Source organism: Salarias fasciatus, chromosome 11, assembly GCF_902148845.1.
Source record: "Salarias fasciatus chromosome 11, fSalaFa1.1, whole genome shotgun sequence".
Lineage (NCBI taxonomy): Eukaryota > Metazoa > Chordata > Actinopteri > Blenniiformes > Blenniidae > Salarias > Salarias fasciatus.
The window spans coordinates 21318329-21330591 of NC_043755.1; the positions used below are offsets into that span (position 1 = coordinate 21318329).

Here is a 12263-nt window from a genome sequence, read left to right on the forward strand (position 1 = left end):
TCAGTTCATAAATGATCCAGTTACGGAGGTGTTGTGTTTCCATTGAGCTGAGAGCGGCTAACCAACATGCTAGCAACATGTTCCCTAAACCGACAGTAACGAACGCACAGCTCGTCCAATCAAACCCCTCCGTCCGCCAAGGCGTCCAATCACAGCGCAGCGGAGGCGGGACAAAGACGCTCCGAGGCTTGGAAAACGACGGCAGCACAGAGGCCCAAAAAGGAGGCTAACATCGACCTCCGAAAGAGTGATCTTAAATGGAGAAACAGTGCAAAATAACACGGCGGAGAGTGGATTGCATACCATTAAAATGCATCACGAAGATTAAATAATCACTCCGAATAGACATAAAGTGAACTTACCTCTTGTTAGGGAATACTTCCACTGTCCGCGCTTTTTGCTGCTAGACACAAATGGCGTACCGTAGCGTGAGCCATGCGTCATCGAAGGCGGCCTCGCGCCTGCTTCTGATTTTTTTCTTTCACATCAGCTGATTTGATCACGTGATGCGTTCCTGGCTCGCGGGAAAACCAAGCGTATGGTGACTTTTTTTAAAAGCATTAAAGACTCACAAGATGGTGCTGCACAACTATGTATAATAAAAAAAAAACTAATAATAATAATAATAATAATAATAATAATAATAATAATAATAATAATAATAATAATAATTAAACAAAGCCATTGATAGAGGTAATAAAATAAGTCAAATGTATTGTATAATGGAAACAATAATGTTTCAAGATGAGTGAGCAGGAACTAAAAGCTGCTTCACCTTATTTCTTATGACTGTGGAAATACTGAATCTATTCCTGAGGAGCTCAGGGTCTGGATGGTTCATATTCTAGTAGATCTGAGATGCATTCAGGCTGGAGACCATTCAAAGTTTTCTATAATCAAAGTCAGATTTTGAAGTGGATCCTTTGACACACAGGCAGCCAGAGCAGATACTGAAGCTCAGACAATCCAGCATGCTGAAAATACAAGATTGTATTATTGTCATAACCTGGCTGTTAGATTTCAGTTCTGAATAACTAATTACACCCAAATTTTCAGCTTTTCTTTTAATGTCTTGAGAGACATGGAGTCAAGATGGGCACTGACCTAATTTGTATTATTGTGTATTATATTCATACACAATTATATATTATATAATATACATAATTATATACTAATAATACAGTATTACTCATTAATATGCTCTGAACTTTTATACTTTAATATAACTATGATATTCAGTGCATTCCATAGATGTATGCAATGTACACACATTTACATAGAGCAAAATATGAAGCAAACCACACAGTTTTCAGACTGTTTCGGAAATGGTTTTGTTGTTGTTTTCCTATTTGCTGTTTTTAATGCAACTGCTTTATAAAAAAAAACAACTGGTAATTCTTAAAATTGTCCTTATCATTGAAGATTTTTAGTCAGCTGAAAAGTATATTTATTAGGTCTCTGAAAGTTTCCTTTGTTTAAGATCCCAATGTTGTTGTTTTATTAGGTTTTTTTTTACATATACTGAGAAATGAGGTGCATTTATTGACGTTTAACATTGAGGTTGTTTGTTATGTGACATCCATAAGACACCAGTATTTCCATTTTGTTTTCAAGAAACCTATCCATCTATAAATCATTCAAAGATATTGTGAAACAAACAAGTAAAAAAATATACAGCAACTAAGCTGAAAGTACGCTGCTTTGAAGGCTGATCATGCTTCCTGCACAGACACGGAGTGTTTTTCCTCTCCTCTCTGAAATGGTCAGCACATGATGAATGACCACCGCCGTTTGACACCCAATGTTCGCTTCATGGAAACACTGAAGATGGATTAATGCTCAGGCATTAATTGATTAAATAGCCTGACAGGTCAGGAGGTGATAAATGATACCTCCTGGAATGAATACACAGTTTACTTTTGCAATAATTTTCTTTAATTCATCACAGTCAAAATTATATGACATGGATGGTTTGAAACACAAATGCCTGCCCACCCACCCCCCCCCCCCCCCCCCACCCCCCCTCCTCTCTCCCCCATTTTTCATTAGGATTCATCATTCATTTTTCTCCATTACTTGTATATTAAAAAGGGAGAAGCTGGCTTTAGTGGACTAACTCACTGCCTCTCTACTACACTCGTGTTTAAAGTTTTATTTTGAGATTCACCTAAAATACTCCTGTGATTGAGTTTTGTCTTTATTTTATTTATTTATTTATTTATTTAATTTTTTTTGCGAGTTTCACCCAAACCAGGATACTGTAAAACCACAGCGATTACCATGACGATCTCCTTCAAGTCAACATCCTTCAGAGACGTCCAGCCTGCAGAGCAGTTCTTCATGACCACAGCTGGTATTTGATGTGGTCGTGACCTCTGAACTTCCCACTGCTGGACGACTGTAGAGCTATGGTGTCCAACATAAGGCCTGTGGGTCAAAACTGGCCTGTAAGAGGCTCCAATCCGACCCGCCAAACCGACAGACCAATGGTCAAAACGTAAGATAAAACCAAACATACAACTTTCCAAAAAATTACAGTGGACAAAGGTGAGTTTGGGAAAATAGACATGCAAAGGATGCAAATCGCAGCAGTTATAGGAGATGTTTTAGGATGCTGCAAGTATTGTCATTTTACTGTAGTAATTGTTTGGTTTTGTGCAAATATTGACTTTTAAGTCAACTCTTTGCCACGACAATGAAAAATATATGAAATTTATGTTTAAAATTTATTCTGGCAATATTTTACCAGTCCAGATTAAACTGTGCTGTATGTGGTCCCTGAACTAAAATGGCTTTGACACTTGATGCAGAGCACAAATATCAAAATAAATACAAACAAATGAGTTAAGTTATAGGATTAAAATGGAAAAATGTGTAAAAAATGATTCGATTCTTGTGCACATACAGCAGTGTTTGGAGTCACGTCTCCCAGTGGATGGACTGAGCGCCTTGCATGGCAGCCGCCTCCACTGGTGTGTGAATGTGTGTGTGAATGGGTGAATGTGTTAATGCAGTGTAAAGCGCTTTGGGCTCTGTCAATGCAGTGTAAAAGCGCTATATAAGTGTAGACCATTTACCATTACCATTACCATTTTCCAAAAGTTTATTGAATGGAAAACCTGCTCACAATACAACTGATATGAAGCAATGAGCTATTTTTTTTCCTTGAGTGAACAGTCACCTGAAAAAAATACTGAACTCTCCAAGTTCTGGAATGAGTTTTACCTGATCAGCTATTGGATTAAGAAGGTATATTTACTCTAATAAGGATAATTTATTCATAGTGTTTGCAAGTCACACTGTAGAAGTGTTAACAACATATATTTACATTCATTCTAAAGAAGTGCAATAACCCCCTTTATCTCTAATAAATAACTTCATTCATTTACACAAAGATAAACGCACACAAGACAAAGCAATATTCAAAATACCCCAGATGTCACAACAATTATTCACAAATATATGAGGAGAGTGAATATTGACTCTAATGTATTAAAAATCATTATTTAAAACATGATGAAAAAAGGTTCTATACTATTGTGATCATATGCTTTAATTGAAGTCATTTCGGAAGAGGAATAACACTTTCTTTCTTCAACCACTAGAGGGTGCTGTTGCACCACACAGTTCAGTTCCTGATGGAAACGTTCATATTAATGACATTTTTTGACAAAGCTTATCATCAATACTATAAAATACTGCCCCAAATCTTTATATCTGGAGTCCTTTTTTGGCCATATTGTTTCCTCTGTAATGGTTGGTAAGAGTATAATAAAGAATTACAAGTAATAAAACCTGACAGTTCAGGAACGGGAAGAAGCTCAGTGGGTCACTTCAATCTTCCCTTTCAACAAGCATTAAATGAAATTAAGTATGAAACAAAAAGAATCAAGGAAAAACAAGCAGAGAAACTAACAAAGGTGTTAAAAAAACACACATGTCAACTCAGAATCAGTGGGATACTATATGGACCAGAAATGATTCAATAATTTAGCCTTAAAAATGGCCAAAGAGTAAAGTATTTTAAATTATTTGTCCATTCAGCTCCAGAATTGGGATAAAGTCAACGTTTTGAAGTACAACTAATTAAAGTCTGTTTGGTTCCTTGATCAGTCAGAGTGAATCTCTCATGATAACAGGAAAAAGTTGGATTTATGATTGATGGCTATAAATTAATTTATATATAAATGAAAATGTTTGCAGAGTATTAATAGAATAAATTAGTAAAAGTGTAAACTTCCTAAGCAGAGGTCCACTTTACTCTTGATGTGTGAAATCGTGATTTATTTATTTATTATTTTTTTTTCTTGTGTGTGTAGGAAGTGTGTTCCTTTACCTTGCTGAAACAGGGCGCCCTCCGGTGGACAGATGAGGAAGAGCACCGACTTCAGGTCACTGATGTGTCACATCCATCAGATTCAAGTAAACACTGTGAAATGATTTGTTAAATAAGCCGATAAGCGTGCATGTGCACACACGCTGTATCTATCAGCACGCACACCCAACAGTTCCACTCTGGACAGTAAAATCAACGTGTTTCACACTTTTACAGCCGTTTTCCATTAGGTGCCTAATTAGTCCTGTGTTTGGCACCAGAGGCCTGCGCGCTGCCTTCATGGCCTCCCTCACTGCAGACGGTCTGAATTAAGCCACACAGGTGTTAGCAATAAGATGAACATGGCAGCGCTCTGCTTGAGAGTCCCGCGAAAGTCCTGGCAGAGTGACGGCGAGCCAGCATCAGGAACGCCACGACGCCAAGCGTTTCAGTCCCCGCGGCCTGGCAGGGTGTCGTCTCCCTGACTTTAGCTGTCTTATATATCTCTGGCTGGAATAAAACTGCAGCCTAATCGCTTTTATGACGGGTTTCGGTTACTTCCACAAACGTTAAGTCAGGTAACCCTAACCGGCGGGGATAACTGGAAACACGTGTGGCTCTGCAGGGCCGGAGACGCCACGGCGAGAAGTCCCTCATGGGAGATCTGATGTGCTTTTCATTATCCTGATGCATTCGCTGACATTATGATATGGTACTGTAATGCCACTGCACTGGGCACTACGTGATAATAAGTTTCATTTTACAGATTCTAATGGAATTATTTTGCAGCTCATGTTGTGTTTTGTTGTTTGGTAACGTGGAGAGGAAGCATCAGCCGGTGCAGAGCTCTGAACCAGACGTTCAAGACGAGGACAAAACACCACTCGGAGCTTTTTGTTATTGCTGAATGAACCTGTTGGAAAAACCGGAGCGCCTCGTTATCTGTCTCTACAAACACAGATTAATTCACTCCACTGTAAATATTGACGCCCGGGGCTGCCTGGTAACCCTGGTAGGAGAGACTTTCAGCCACCTGAGGGTGCCTGCTGGAGATAACCTGGATGGAATAATAATTAACAGCGAGTCTGTCAACCGTGGACGTGCTTGACATCTTCCCCGTCTCCCACAAGAGGGAGCAACGTGCACGCTCTGCAGCCTCTGGCAGCCTCCAGCTGCAGCTGCACTGTGTGTACCAGGTGCTATAGCAACCGCAGCAGACACATCTGACCAGAAGACCAAGGAAAAAGAGCCAGCTCGCAGAAAGACAGGGCCCTTTGTCAGAAAGTGAAAATACTGTAATGCTGTTTCACAGAATGAAACTCCAGGAAGAAGAAGGAGAAGAAAGTCCCACTGAGTCACAGCGAAGACAGGCCAAGATGTTCACCCCGATCCGAGGTCACCGTCACGTGCCGAGGCTGTCAAGGTCAGAGGAGTCTGCATGTTCTCCCTCTCCTCTGGATACTCCCACATTACTGATAGTTGTGTGTGGACCCATCAGAGAGTCAGGCTCAGGTTAAAGTGTGGAGCGTCCTCTGCAGCTCCGGGTCAAACGCCGCCGCTGGCATGTCTTGTTGTTTTGACCTTCGACGGCCCGCGGCCTTTGACCAGATGGAAGTGGTCGGAAGAGGTGATGCTCGGGACGAGAGGGGTCGGCTCCAGTATCGCCTCACTCCGTCAGTCTGAACCGGAGCGCCGGGCCCGCAGCCTGGCCCGTCGCCGTGCAGCCGGGGATTCAAAGCAGATGATGAACTGAGAGCTCAGTGGGAGGGATTCATGAGGGCCTGTGGCAGGGAGGAACCCCCCCGCCCCGCCGTCCCCTTGTTGTGATTAAGAAACTAATGAGGAGATTACGTCGGCCTTACCGCACTGCTCCACGCATCCGCCACCAGGTGACCGTGAGAGCGAGGCGGCGGAGCTACAGATGACGGTTCACGTCGGACATCGCGGCCTCCGCTCGCCGGACGGGCTGTCACTTGCCGGGAGATTGAGGGTTGTGAGAACGCAGCCGAGCGGTATTCCACCGGCCATCTGGAAAAGTGGCGCATGTTTTCCTGCCAGCTGACGTGTTTTCGTCACTCGGGGTGTGTTCACGACTGTCAGGGCCGGTCCGCTTCAGAAGAACCGCGGGAAAACTGCTCTGTGAAACCAAATCTTTTACCAAATTTTGCCACTCATTTATTTAAGTAAGGTCTGCATTGAACTAACAAAAACATGTTTAGTTGTATTTTCTGAGAAAATCAGTGGTTTGTGGAGCAGTTTTGTGTGTTTTTAATTAATTGTCACAGTTCTCCTGGGGAAACTCATCATGTCCTCTATTAACTGCTCAATGTGGAGATTTCAGCTGAAATCTTAATTTTTTTGTCTTTGAAATATTTCAAATTAAGAACATTTTTTTTTTAAAAAAAACACAGACAACAGCATAGAGCCATTATTAAATGAGATATCTTCTTATTTCACCCGTTGCAGCCTTCGCCCAAGGCAAGCTGGGATTGACTCTGCAACTCTTTTTCAGTGATTTAAGCAGACTAGGGGAAAATGCATGCCAGAACTTTCACTCCAAAAAAACAAAAAAAAAAAAAAAACCCTCTTAGAAAACCTGAGTTAATTGATGATGACAGTGTTTTGGTGGAGATAATCAGAAAAGTTTCTGATCTAGAAGTTCCTCTGCGTCCTGAGCGGGTCTTCGGCATCCGGCTCATTGACCGTGGGCTCAGCAGGGGGCCGAGCTCAGGCTCAGAGGGGAGTGGGGGCTGGATTAAGCCATAAAAGCACTATAATGAGACTTTATTCAGGTTCGTGGTGTGTTGGTACTCGTTAACGAGGAGGGGGCTTTCTAATCTTCTCAATGCTTCTCCGAGCGGAAGTCAAGTCGTTAGCTTCCATTTGTCTTTTCGGCCCTTTTCTGCGTCGGTTTCTCCTTTCAGCTTGAGGAAAACGCTTTCTCCTCTCCTGAATGCTGCATTCGTCTCATTCAAAGTGCGATCAGGAACCATCAGGGTCACCAAAGCACATCACACAAACAGCCATTTTGTTTTATTAAATCCACTGACCACTAACTGAACCGAACAGAAACACAAACAGTTCCATGCTTCAGCTATTCAGGGAAGTTATCAAGTTTCTGTGTTATTTTGAATCTCGATCTACCATAAGCAGTTTTTTTGTGCATTAATGAAATTAACAGGTAGTACTAAACAAAGTGTGCACAGACTCAAGTATCCATGTCTTCACTGGGTTTGTCGTTTCGAGTCATGTTGTTTTTATGCTATAGATCCTTGACAGAGTGAATTTTTGAACTGCCAATACTAAAAACCAAAGTCTGTCACGTTTACAGCGTACCATAAATAATGCAAAAGCCACAAATCTGGAGTCCAAGGCAAAAAAAAGCACGCACTGATTTTCCTGTATCATGAGAGTACATCTGTTTATACAAGTAAAGGCTCTGATGATTTTCACGTTTATGACGAGCACTTAATTTGGTAACATGGAGGCAGATTGACGATGGCTGCAGATGAATTTAGTGCGTCCATATGGACGTTTGCATGAGCCAGTGACGGCCAGTGGAAAATGAACTTCTATGAAGCCATCAAAAACACCCCCATAAAGATGATTTTTGTCTTACTGTGTGCCACTGCCAAGAAAGGACTATAGAATGAATCCTGCTGCTGCGCTGGACTCTTCTTGTCATTTTGCAGGTGCTCCAAAGAGGACTTCATCACTGTTTTTGGCTGGATCGATGAAACCAACCTGAGAACTGAGTGACTGTGTGCTTCTGCCAAATGCTACTATACAACTTCCTGTGTCTGATTCATATTAAGCATTTTTGTTAAAATTTATAAGCTGGCTTCCCTAAATCTAACCTTGCTTTCTGCTTTGGCCTCCTTATATGTTCAAATCCATGTTGGGGAAAAATGTCTCCATCTTGCAAAAATGATTTTGTGTGTGTGTGTCGTGTGTGTGTGTGTGTGTGTGTGTGTGTGTGTGTGTGTGTGCGTGCGCACACAGTTTTTGTTTTATTATATACCAGCAGCTGTGTGAGAGCATGAGGTCAGAGCAGTCCCCAAATGCATCGCCTCATTGTGTAAACACACAGCCGTGTTTAAAAGGTGAGTCTCGGATGAGGGTGCCGTAATGTTTGGGTTTCATGAGCGCTTTCAGGGCACGTGCTGGAAAAATATGCCCTCGACGTGGACTGCTCTTTCTTTCCTAGACATGTATCAGACGTGTGCATGGCACAGCCTGGTCGTTTGTGTGAGCGGTACTCCAGCCACATGTCCTTCATCCAGCAGTGATCATGAAACCAATCTCATATTGTTTCATTCGTCAGCTCCTCTTCCACCTGCAGTAAACACATTAACAGTTTAAATCTTGAGTGCAGAGGCATTCCTTCAGATTAGCTTCCTAATCCCCGTCACTCACGTTGTGACATTTTCTTCTAAAGACCAGAGCCAATAAAGAAAAAAGAAAGAAGGCTGATCAAGTTTCTAAACGAAGCTGCTTTTCTATCTGAGGACATCGGACGGAATAAATGCGAGGGATTAAAGTGCGGCCTCCTGAACACACACATCATTTCATTGTATTAGTTCAGTAACAGTAAATATTCTGAGAAGGTCAGATTAAATCTACAGACCTAGTTTTGATAGGATGTTTCTTTAACAAAGCTGCAAAGCTTCTGTTGGTTCCCTCTGATGTAACATTCAAACAATGTCTACTACTTCTACCAGTAAAAGATCCAGCCTGAGAGAAACAAGAAGACAGCGAAAGCCTGGAAGAAATGATCTGATGAAGACGTGAGCGGGGTGACCCAGTATCAAGGCCCCTCTCTGTGTCCTGCGCTCGCTGGGAGTGTCTGAAGATGAATTCGTGGAGGGAGCTCCTTGGTTTTCTGGCAGCGAAGACCACAACACAGGCGAGCCACACAGCTGTGAGACACACAGGGTCCCTCTCTCTCTCTCTCTCTCTCTCTCTCTCTCTCTCTCTCTCTCTCTCTCTCTCTCTCTCTCTCTCTCTCCTCCTCAGACGCCCCCGTCCTCCCCCGCTCCAACGTCTCCATGCTTTCCTAGAAGCATTACCTCACACCACATCAGGCCGAGCCGGAGCTTTCACCTGGGGAGTGTGTCTGAACCCTCGGTCTACCATGTGTATGTGTGTGTGCGTGTGTGTGTGTGCGTGTGTGTTAGAGACGGAGAGAGTAAATAGCGACTACATCTAAAATGCGTCTGTTTCAAAGTGCCGTTGAAGTAGTCCTGGGTGGAGCTCTGTGTACTTAATCCCCCGTTTTTTTCTGTGTTTCTTGGAATTTTCTGTCTGCGTCTGCCTGCAGATTCATACGCACTCGTGCACGCGCACTCACACACTAATTAAGTACCTTGTCGAGTCTGTTTCCTGCAACAAGTGCAGGTTCACCCAGCAGCATCACATCATTGCAATGAACTACAACCAAGAGGTGTTTCATTTCAATCACGCTCTGATTTCTATTTTTATTTTGATCAAAATATGCTAAAATGCGCCGAACCTGGAGCTGGGTATGAACGCCAGACGGGAAGGTGGAGGAGGCATTGACTGGATGCCCTTGATTATTGTGACCTCCGCTAATAGTGACCGAAATAATGGGTTTGAGAACAGAGGAGTTAATAGTTCTGAGAAGAGAAGCTAACAAACCATGAAACACGGAGAGTGTAATTTATCACATTATGACTGCTGCCGGTCCGCTAAACATCCTCTTGGCCGATGCTCCTTGGAGTGGTTGTGTATAAAGTCAGTCAAACAGCCATCATTTAAATTTCAGTGCTTCCCGTGGCCCACCCAACGAGACGAGGAGAGGCCGAGAGCTTTCCCCGCTCACTTCTCACTCTCGCTGTCTTTATTATTGTCTGCATCTCGACCTCTTCCTGCTTCGTGCCAGCTCAATCTGCTCAGTCCTGAAGATGAAACAAAGCCGTTTCCTCAGTTTATCTGACCCCGGGACTCCGAACCCCTGCAGACGTGGGAGTGTTTAAACCCACCTTTGCTGTTACAGCAGAGAAACCAGATGAAGCCCCTCTTCATTGAGACGACCAACCATCCACCTTTAAAACCTGCTGAACAGAATGTCACGTCATCCAGCTCGCTCTGTCACAACTTTAGTTTGCATTTTTCACTGTTGGATCGCTGCTATTCAGATTTTCCTTCTGTTCTGAAGAGATGAGGTTATCATTGAGGATTTATATCAAGATGCTGCAGCAGATCTCCCACTAGCTGCAAGCAACAATGACAAAGTCTGCTCCCGATAACATTTTGGCTAAACTTGCAAAGTGCATGCAACTCTGAGGCTCTGATCGATGAACTCATGCTCATAAATGACTCTCAAAAATGTAGGGAAAGCAGGCTTTTTTTTTAATTATGTTGGTCCACACGGCAGTCAGCCTCCACAAAATGCCGCTGCACCTGACCGCACCTCTTTTTAAGACCGACACACTCACAGGCGCACAGATGTCAAACAGTAAAATCAGCACTGAAATCAGGAAACAGCAAAGTGAGAGAGAGTCAGATCAGCTCAGACAGAGTTTATGATCTGAGTTCATGATATGGCCCCTCATGTTTTATAAATAGCACATTATCCACAGTAGAAATGTTATGGAAGAGAATCAACATCATTCCCTTTTTTTTTTTTTCAAGGCCACTCTGCAGCAGTTTTTTTCGGCTTGGTGGGAAGGACCGGCTGTTGCAGACCCGCCTCGTTTTAGATTTTTACAAGACAAAATCCATCTCTTATAAATATTACCACACCTAATACTTGAAGAGCGGTCAAACATAACACAAACACATTTAGATTTTTATAGATCATTTATGAGGAATATGTCTTGTGGAAATATGAACCAAATCTCTCTCTCTCTCTCTCTCTCTCTCTCTCTCTCTCTCTCTCTCTCTCTCTCTCTCTCTCTCTCTCTCTCTCTCTCATTCCATTGTTATCATGCATTGGACGAAGGCCTTATTCACACATTTCAAGTGAAAATCCATTATTTTCGCCCATTTACGGTCCATATGGGGCGACTGTAGCTCACATGGTAGAGCGATCTCATAACCGGAAGGTTGGCGGTTCGATCCCCGCTCCCGCAGGCGTAAAACTGTCGTTGTGTCCTTGGGCAAGACACTTCACCCACCTTGCCTAAGTATGAAAGTAGTGTGAGAGTGAATGGTTGGTGGTGGTCGGAGGGGCCGATGGTGTGGATTGGCAGCCTCGCTCCATCAGTCTGCCCCAGGGCAGCTGTGGCTACAGGAGTAGCTTACCACCACCCAGTATGGAGAGAATGTGATACTGCTCTGTAAAGCGCGTTGGGCTCTGTCAGTACAGTGTAAAAAGCGCTATGTAAGTGTAGTCCATTTACCATATTCACACAGCAACGATTTGAAAATGATGTCCGTTCACACAGACACAGCAGGACTGCTGAAGACGATGTAGTTTTCATGTTGGGCCACTAGCGGGTGCTGTTGTCTGTTTTTTGTGATGAAATCTCCAAAAAATACCCTATAAACATTAACAACGGCGAGTATGCGGACAAACAAGCTGTGTAGAATATATTAACCTCTGCAGCTCATTATCATCTTCAAGTTGTAAATTCACTGCTGTTTTACCTGCAGAACCGATTTCTAACATTGATGCTTTGCCTTTCATCAATGTTGAAATACCTTCTTATGACTGGCTCATATTAAAATACACACACACACACACACACACACACACACACACACACACACACACACACACACTCATCTTATGGCACAGCGGTCTTGTACCCAGGACCCAGGCTGGAGACCACAGGTGTAGTGCCTTGCTGGATGGATGTGGCGGTGAACCGTGGGCGTCCCGTTGCTGGGGGGGGGGGGGGGGGGGGGGGGGGGGGGGTTTGCTGGTCGACCCCGGGTGGTCTGTCCTGTGTTTGTGTGGAACGGCATCAGGAGACCGGTACAG

The 12263-nt window shown here is 43.3% G+C and overlaps 1 protein-coding gene across 1 annotated transcript in view; it reads right to left on the minus strand.

The window, feature by feature from the left end:
* Positions 1–439, minus strand: part of znf407 (zinc finger protein 407) — a 154287-nt gene extending 153848 nt beyond the window's left edge. Inside the window, exon 1 of the mRNA XM_030102230.1 lies at positions 363–439. The gene's annotated coding sequence lies outside the window, so the exon portion shown is untranslated. The remainder of the gene's footprint in view (positions 1–362) is intronic.
* Between the last annotated feature and the right edge of the window lie 11824 nt (positions 440–12263).